At 33.0% G+C, this 9,715-nt stretch overlaps 1 protein-coding gene across 3 annotated transcripts in view; it reads left to right on the top strand.

Moving 5' to 3' along the window:
* The window catches only part of LOC106879397 (protocadherin alpha-3), a 139,665-nt gene that overhangs the window by 105,896 nt on the left and 24,054 nt on the right, over positions 1–9,715 (top strand). Inside the window, exons 3-4 of one of the 3 annotated variants that reach the window (XR_008265551.1) lie at positions 1,734–1,878; positions 4,547–4,643. The exons of the other annotated variants lie outside the window; for them this stretch is intronic. The gene's annotated coding sequence lies outside the window, so the exon portion shown is untranslated. The remainder of the gene's footprint in view (positions 1–1,733; positions 1,879–4,546; positions 4,644–9,715) is intronic. 3 annotated transcript variants of the gene reach the window in all.

Here is a 9,715-nt window from a genome sequence, read left to right as displayed (position 1 = left end):
CACACACACACACACACACACACACACACACACACACACACACACACACACACACACACACACACACATATATATATATATATATATATATATACAGTTCCATGTAAAAGTCTTTGGACACTTTAAACTAGTGTAAATTTCTACTAATTGCCAGCTTATAAGTGGATGTTTCACATTGTGTTTTTTACAGATGAAACATTGGCCCTGTTGTAGACATTTCCACACTTAATCATTATATTTTGTAGTAGGGATTCTGAATGAGAGGGGAAGATGCGAGACAACCACCAAAAATGGCTGTGCAAAAGTTTTTGGCCACCTCACATAAACCAATCAAGATGTGTTTTAAAACAGAAAAATGTCTATAATGAAAATTTATTACATGATATTCATTTTAAGAAGTTACTGTACATTGTTAATATTGTGTGTAGTTTCCCTTATCTTAAATAATTGCTCCAAGGCATCTGGGAGGAGATGCATACAAATCCTTTACCATCTTCACAAGTACAAGATGCCATTCTCTGTGACTGAGCTCACACAACTCTTCAAGATTGCATGGATTCTTCTAAAGAATTCTTGTCTATAATTCTGTTCACATTCGCTTGATGATATTTAAGTCAGGGCTCTGAGATGGGCTATCTTTCAATACAGCAACACCTTCATCAGCCAGGCTCTGTTGTGTTGTACATGATCTGTGGCATGGAGCTCCATCATGTTGAAAATTCTCATCTTCATCCAAGTCTGGTATCAAATTGTATTTTAGCAACTGGATGATCTTGGCACTATTCAAGTTACCATCAATTTTAACCAACTTTCTTGAACCATCCTTTTTTATGTATCCCCAAAGCATCAGATTCTTATCCCCCAACTTCACTGTTTTGTGACGTATATTGCTTTCTAATAAGTGAGAATTCATCAGAAGGCCTCCAGGAAAACAAAATGACCCATTTTACACGATGAAAACAGTATCCATTACTTCCTATCTTCCATGCAAATATGTCTGGTTATAAGGAAATATCTTATTTAGAAATAAATGAAAGTTGGTAACAGGAAGGGCATCTGGACATAGAAAATCTGCCTCAGATTAATGAATTCTAACTGACCCAGTAGAATATGGACCAGCAATTTCACAGGAGGGGTAAGTTGATTATAACAACCCCAGTGCTCTACTGGTACTTATTTTATCAAATCCAAAAGGACTCAATCCTGGCAGCATTTGAACTCAGAAGGAAGAAATGTCGCTAAGCATTTTGTCTAGTGTTGTACCAATTCTGCCAGTTTGCTACCTTATAAATAGCGATAATATTTGTTTCAAAGATTGGCACAAAGTCAGCAATTTGGGGTGAGGGGATAAGTCAATTACACCAACCCCAACGCTCAACTGGTACTTATTTTATTGACCCCAAAAGGATGAAAAGCGAAGTCATGATTGGCAGATTTGAATTCAGAACATAAAGATGGATGAAATGCTGCTAAGCAATTTGCCCGGTGTGCTAACGATTCTGCCAGCTCACTGCCTTTATAAATAGTAATAATATTAAAAACTGTTTAAATATGATTATTGGTGTGTAGTATGTTTAATAATGATATATTTTTTGAGAAGAAATTCATTTTTACAATAAATTTCTTTGAATTTCTCTTCAAGCAATTTCTTCCCCCACCCCAAATACCTATTTAACATATAATTTTCAAATCGACTGAAATAAAATAGCATCTTCTGTTTTTTGTTGTATGAGGCCTGCAACCTTACATCGGGGAAAGGTGGAGTGGAAGAAGGTACATTTATGACACTCGACCAAAATAGTGGATTAGAAACTTCCTATAAAAACAATCGACATGGTTGGATTAAAGGGGAAAATGGACTCTATGAAGAAATACCAGGTAAGACTTTTGGTTGCTATCTTAAAACATATGAAACTGTGGTCAAACATACATTATGAATTTCATACTGTGTTTGGCCACATTTCATAAATGATATTGTAAAAAATATGCTGATACATATATTGTAGAAAATGTAGGCATGTTAACTTCATAGGACAATACATATAACTCCAGATTTAGAAATAACACTATGAGAAGTTAGATATTGCCAAGGTTAGTACACAGAGTAGAAACAGATAGCATAATAATAAGGGTGATATGAGTCCATAAGGAATATTTAACTCTCAGTGTTAGCTCCCATCCTCCACCTACTCACTAAATTATATGTTCTTCATGCAGAGGGCGCTGAAAAATTTTCTTATGTCATTACTGTCACTAAAATTTATATATTCATTAAATCTCTATAGTATTTCTCATTAAAATCTATATATTTCCTGAGCCATTCTCAGATCTAATAAACACAAGTAAGCCTATACTTCATTGAAAAGGTGTAATAAATCTGAAACATGCCTAAAATTGTCACTGCACTTAATAAAGATCAAGCCCATCTACCCTCACCATTACATGTCCCCATTCAACTTTTAGTCAGTTTCCATTTCAAAGTCATCTCCCTTGTCTTTCTTTACAAGAACTATCAATATGGTCAATGATGTTTCTCTTTAATATGGGTGCAATTTTAACTGATTGAAACATTTTTTGTTCATTTTATTATGCATGATAACCCTCCATTTAACTACAGTTTTAAATATAAAGTAAAATACAGGAAACCAGAGTAATAAAACCCTCCATACAACAATTGCATTATACAAGACTAAACAAACTAATGGTGACTTTAAGACTAAATTTAACATTAAACTCAATTTTTAAGTTAACGTCAGTTCAAACATAACCTTAGCTTCTTTTTGTCGCCTCTTTCTATTTATTGAAACAAATTGCTTTTGCTTTAATTGCATTTGCTTCAATAAGGAAGAGTTTAATGAGACAACTTTGTAGCTATTAAGCAGTTATTTGAAATATGAATTACTATGAAATTCTCTGTAAGGTTTCAATTTAGAATTTTAATCAGGAAGTTAGTATCATGGAACTAGGGGCAAACATAAATGAGTTGGTATCAAAAGTGTTAAAACCTTAAATTCTTGCAGTGGACTTCATGACTTCTTTCTCTCCCTCTTTCTCATAATCCCAACCAGCTCAAGCTTATTCTTTCTGAACTCTACTTCACTATTTCGACCTGTTCTCAACTTAGGTCACCACTTCCAACAATAGTACAACAAAATGTTGGAAGATACATCTTCACAAAGCTGTCTTTAGTTATAAGAATATCTGTCAATTGTTGGATACTTCGTCCAGTCTATCTTGACGATTATCATTGACAACAAATCTGCTTATAGAAATGATGAAACTACAATTGTTATAATCCTCTTTGTATGTCTATTATACATGACCCCCAACGAATCAAATTGGCTGACCAAAATGTGCTGCTATGTTTCTATGTCAGGCCATATTACTTACACCAATCACTTATGCGTAGCAAGTAACTATCTGCTCTGGGTTGCTTGTTAATAATTTATCAAACATTTAGGGTGGTGAGCTGGCAGAATTGTTAGCACACCAGGCAAAATGCTTCATGGCATTTCGTCCATCTTTCAGTTCTGAGTTCAAATTCCACCAAGGTCGACTTTGCCTTTCATTCTTTTGAGGTTGATAAAATAAGCACCAGTGGAGCACTGGGGTCAATGTAATCAATCTAGTACCTCCCTTGAAATTGCTGGCCTTGTGCCAAAAATTGGAACTAATTTGTCAAGCATTTTACCTATCATCTTTTCCTCTGGTCTGAGGATAGCTTAATTTTTCTTCTTATAATCTTGGAGGTTCTCAAAAAGGTTGAGAACAATGCTGTTTCTCTTCTGATTAAGCCATGAAAATTAAAATCAAAAATAAAAAAATATGATTTTTACTGTCATAACTACTGCAAGGCCTCAACATTATCCCTCTGTCTTGTCCTAAACTTCACTCTTTCAGTAGAATAAATCACACTTGACAAACCATCTTGTTCTATACCTGCTTTCATAATGACCAATGTTATTAAATTGAAGCAACATACTTCTTGATGTAGTTCCCATTATGACCAAGGTCTTAAATCACTTGCTTTGTATGGATAAATACAGACAGAGTCATGTAAACTTCATGGCCTTCACCAAGAAAAAAAAACATCTTTTGACATCAGTTAATGTTGCTTTCTTACCCTTTATTGCAACATCCTTTTTGATGGTAAAAAGAAATCATAAACTTTCATCTCCGACAATATCTTCAAGTGGTCTGCTACAACTAAAACTAAATACAAGTCTAACACAACCAAATCCATATCTAGGTTTAGAAAATCAAGGTGAATGCATCACACTTTTGCACTTTTCCTTACATATTATCAGTAACACTTTTGATAAGCGGTGGTTGTATAGAAATGATCATTGTGAACTCTTTTACATAGATTACACTGGAGTTAATAATCTGAACAAGCTGCCTTCTCATCATATTTGGTTACCCAACATACTAGGGTGATAAATCCCAAGCCAGCGTCAAATTACTCTTATATCTATTTTGTCAGATGCTCTTAGTAACTTAGTTGTTACGTTTCCAATTTTTCTAGTAAAATCTTTCATAATTTCAGCCTTCAAAAGAATGTAATATGCAGAGAGAAGTTTTTTAAGCTACTGTAAAGACTTCTCCTTAGAACATCTGCCTATCTGCATCTTCATCTTCTCACTGTATGTATTTCATTTTCTGTATTATTAAATCTTTATCATTTTTGTAGGAATGTTTCTTAGCTAAGCAATTCTCATTATGTCTAACTTCAAATTATATCATAAATATCATAGTATTAACAGCAACAAAGTTAGCTGATTCTTGTTACTTTTACAAGAAATATATATATTTATATAGATGCAGACATATATGTGTGGTAAGAAAGTTGCTTCTCAGCCATATGGTTCTAGGTTCAGTCTCACTGCAAGGCAGCTTGGGCAAATGTTTTCTACTTTGACCCCAGACCAATCAAAACTTCGTGAACGGATTTGGTAGATGGAAACTGAAAGAAGCCCATCATATACGTGTATGTATGTATGTATGTATGTATGTATGTATGTATGTATGTATGAATGAATGTATGTATGTATGTATGTATGCATGTATGTCTGTGTGTATGTATGTATGCATGTATGTATGTATGTACATATGTATTTATGTATTTATGTAAATGTATGTGTGTATATGTATTTATGTATGTATGTGTGTGTGTCTTTGTGCTTGTGTTTGCCCGCCACCACCACCACCACCATCACCACCACCATGTGACAACTAATATTGGTTTGGTTATGTCCCTTATAACTTAGCAGTTCTGCAAAAGAGACTGACAGAATAAATACCAAGCTCAACAAAATATAAAATAAGTACAGGGGTTGATTTGTTTAACTAAAACCCTTCAAGGTAGTATTCCCCCACCCCTCTGCATGACTGCAGTCCAATGACTGAAACAAGCAGAAGACAAAAAGGTAAAAAAATAAAGGCATTCAGTAACACAGCACTTTCATATCAATTGTATATTTTGTTATCTAAATTATTACTCCAAATAATCTGCCCTGGATATTTTCAAATAACACCTTTATGTATTTTATTTGACTGATTCACCTGTTGGCTACATAAGTATGATGTTAGGTGCTCTACATATCACAAAAAGGTACATCAAAGCCAATGGGAGAGTCCATCATATATATATATATACATATGTAGTTGATGAAGTAAGAATTTATAAACTTTGGAGAGAATGTGAAATATTTTTTCTTTTTTTAACTGATTTTCAAAATGCATAAATGCTAAAAATGATAGCATCTAAATATTAAATAGTAAAACTCTTCGTCTACAGGAGATGTGGGTTCTCATCCCATGGGCAGTCTTGACTTTTTCTATCCTAAAGATTTTTCAAATCCAATATTTACATGCTGTTATTTATAGCATTTATGTGTTTTGAAAACCAGTTCCAAAAAAGATATATGTTTGAATGAACATATGCATTGTGTGTGTGAGAGAGAGAGAGAGAGAGAGAGAGAGAGAGAGAGAGAGAGAGAGAGAGAGAGAGAGAGAGAGAGAGAGAGAGAGAGAGAGAGAGAGAGATGTGTTGATTACATCGATTCCAGTGTTCAACTGGAACTTAATTTATTGACCCTGTAAAAATGAAAGGCAAAGTCAACCTCAGCAGAAGTTGGACTCAGAACATAATGGCAGACAAAATACCGCTAAGCATTTCACCCGGCATGCTAACAATTCTGCCAGCTTGCTCCCTTAATAATAATGATATTCCTTTCTACTATAGGTACAAGGCCTGAAATTTTGAAGTAGGGGACTAGTAGATTACATCGATCCCAGTATTTCACTGGTACTTAATTTATTGTCCCCGGAAAGATAAAAGGCAAAGTTGACTTTGGTGAAATTTGAACTCAGAGCATGAGATAATAATAATGATAATGATAGCAAGAGCACTCATAGAGCGCAAACCTTCACCAAGGCAACACCAATGTCCTCTCAACGATTAGCCAGAGATGATTTTTAAAATGAGAATATCTGAAATAAACTCGACTGCTCTCACAAATGAGAATGCTAAAAATGAACCCGACCGCTCTCAAAAATTAAGTAAAAAACAGGAAAAATAATCCAGAATCCTTATCCACAACCAGATCGATCCTAAAATCCAATTAGTTCATGACAGTTACGAGGCCAAACATCTCTAAAAGTTTCATCCGAATCCATTCAGCGGTTCTTGAGGTATCTTGTCTATGGACAAACAAACAAAGACGACTGAAAACAATACCTCCATCTTTGCTAAGGCAAAGGTAATGATAATAACGATGATGATGATGATGATGATAATAATAATAATATAATATAGGCAAAAAATATCAAATGTTTTGGTGTGTGAATTTTGGCTCACCCTGTATATATAAGTACAATAAAAATGATGAATGATACACTACTGTTCAGGATGACTAAGCAGTGCCAATAACCTACATCTGTCAGTTTATTTCCCAACCTCATATCAAATATACTTATCATTGTGGTTGAATGAAGTGTGAATTAACTTTTTGATACAAATTAGATTTTACTTCTTGATATGACTGGAGAATTTTGGATTAATCTGCGGCTTAATCTGCCTGCATAGTTTTCAGAATGAAGGTATTCGACTTCCAATAATAATAATAAGCTGGGTGTGGGGTGATGGGTGGTTGAGTTGGATTGCAGGTGGGGACGCAATGGGTGAGGTTATTCAGAAATGGTAAAGGAGATTTTCATTTAATTCCTATGGAGATGGAATATATGTCAAGAGGGTGATTGTAAAGATAGATGTTCTATTAATATACAAGAACAATATTATTGATCTAGTTGGTTTTTTAAAGTTTTTTTTACTTCTTAATTTTTGTTGAGTTGTAAAACTTTCAAATATGCAAGAGTTGTATATATATATTATGTGTGAATGTATGTATAAATGTCTGTTTGCTTACATGCATGCATACATACATACATGCGAACTATTGAAAAATTTGCAACTACTCTATCCAGATTACAAGTTCAGGTTTATACTTGTAATTATTGGGGCACTGGGATATGTAATACACGGCCTAAATATCAATCTTGAGAAATTAAGGCTTCTTAAAACCGAAAAAGAGAAAGCTGAAGACTACAGATCCAAGTCATCACTGGAACTGTAAAAATCAAATACCCAATGAACACTGTGAAAGCGAACGTGATTTACTGGTAAACTATCAGGTGTATACCATATGATTTATTATCTAATATATATATATATATATTTATATATATATATATATATATATATATATATATATATATATATATATATATATATATTCTATTACTAATTATTAAAATCAATTACCTGATCAATAGATGCTTTTAACAGAAGTCAGTAATTAATGTACGTGTAGATCTAACATTAAAAATATGGTTTCATTTGGAAGAGGTATGATGTGGAGCATGTTCTAAGTATTAGGACAAAATGCCCTCATTAAAGATGTAGTTGGACATTTTCAGACGAAATCAAACAATTTTTTGGTAGATCTGGAGTTCAATTTTGTTACAGGTATGTTTCTGATAGATCCGTTTGTAATGTGGAATTTAGTAGTTCATTTAATATTTACTCAAGTTCACTTAACAATCATGAATAGTTCTCAGATCAGCTGGGAGCGAATATTATAAGGAATATACTGGTATTTTAATCAGGGAAAGATTTAAGTCTTATCTGGTTTTTGTCATGAAGCTATAGATAAGCATAGTTGGTTTTCATTTAGGAAGATCAACTTTGATGAGCCACTAGCTCCACAAAGACCATCTGTAAACAATATCTTTATTAAGAGCATTTTGTCTTAATACTTAGAACAAACACATGTTCTACATTGTGACACTTCCATGACCATATATCTTTATGAAATAGATTGTCCATGTGTTTCAGCATGATTTTCAAAAATATCAAAATTTTAGAAGGGATTTAGTAAAATAATTGATATTTTCACTATTAAACCTTTGCTTTGTACAAAACTTAGCAAAATATTATTACATAAATATGAATGCTAAAACAGACTATGTATTATAAAACTGAAGCAATCTCAGGTTAAAGGTTGCCCCCCAAAAAATGTTGCAAGATGTTTGAATGCTACATGGAAAATGTGAAATGTTTACAAAGAAGTTCCCTTGTAAATTCCAGTTTTTTGTTGATTTTTTTGATCCACCATAGTGAATTGTGGACCCACTATCAGTGTGAGCATGGTTAAATGGCTTGGATGTTCATATTGCAATTGCATTAAATTGCACTGTATGACACTTTGAGCAAATGTTTTGTACTGTATTCTTAGTATCTTCTCAAGAGAATTTGGTGAAATAATATTACATATGCAAATTGATTTACTTTCAAATAGTGAATCTATAATAGTGATTCTATGTACAGTTAAAGATGGTACTCAGTTTTTGGTGAAATCCCAATACAGAAATAAAACTAGACCAGCTGTTCCTTATTTTTCAGTCTATGAAGAAAAGTTAAGCAGAGTTACGTCTGTTTCTTACTTACAGTTTTGACTAAAATCTATAGATTTATTCAATGGCACTTCACAGCATTTATATAATATGTGTCATTGAGCTAATGTTGTCTTTTCCTCACCATGAGGTTATTTTAAATTAGGCTTTTTGATGCTCATTACATTAAATATATTAACACTAATTTAACAACTTTTAAGATTGCTATGTAGGGTGGAATAATATTTGTTCAGTCACTCAGTGCCTTTTAGCTTCAAAAGAACTTAGATGTTGAATCCTGATACACATAAAGTAATGCAAGATACTTTATTCAATATGAATTAATGTATATAATAACCTCAAGTAGGAAGTTGTAGGATACCTTTAGAAATGTTTTATCATATATAAACTTCAACAGCAACACAAATACAACTACACTTATGCTTGATATGCTGTTGATAGTTTGTAGACATAGCATAGCATTTTTCTTGCAAAAATTTATTTGATTTTAACACCGACTATTTACATACATTCTTAAAGTCAATATGGATATGTAAATCAAATACTTTAGTATATCTAAGTGGCATACGACAACGCTTCCTGAAGAAACAAACTATGCAAAATATTCTAAGAATTCATTAGCAAAAGTTATTCTATATTGGAAATATTTTTTTAATAATCCCATGGAAACTATTATTGATAAAGGAAGGCTGACTGACAAAGAATTTTATTTTAATTTTCTATAATCAAAAACACTGGTCTG

This window comes from Octopus bimaculoides, chromosome 14 (genome assembly GCF_001194135.2).
Source record: "Octopus bimaculoides isolate UCB-OBI-ISO-001 chromosome 14, ASM119413v2, whole genome shotgun sequence".
Classification (NCBI taxonomy): domain Eukaryota; kingdom Metazoa; phylum Mollusca; class Cephalopoda; order Octopoda; family Octopodidae; genus Octopus; species Octopus bimaculoides.
This window is presented reverse-complemented; position numbering and strand designations above follow the sequence as displayed.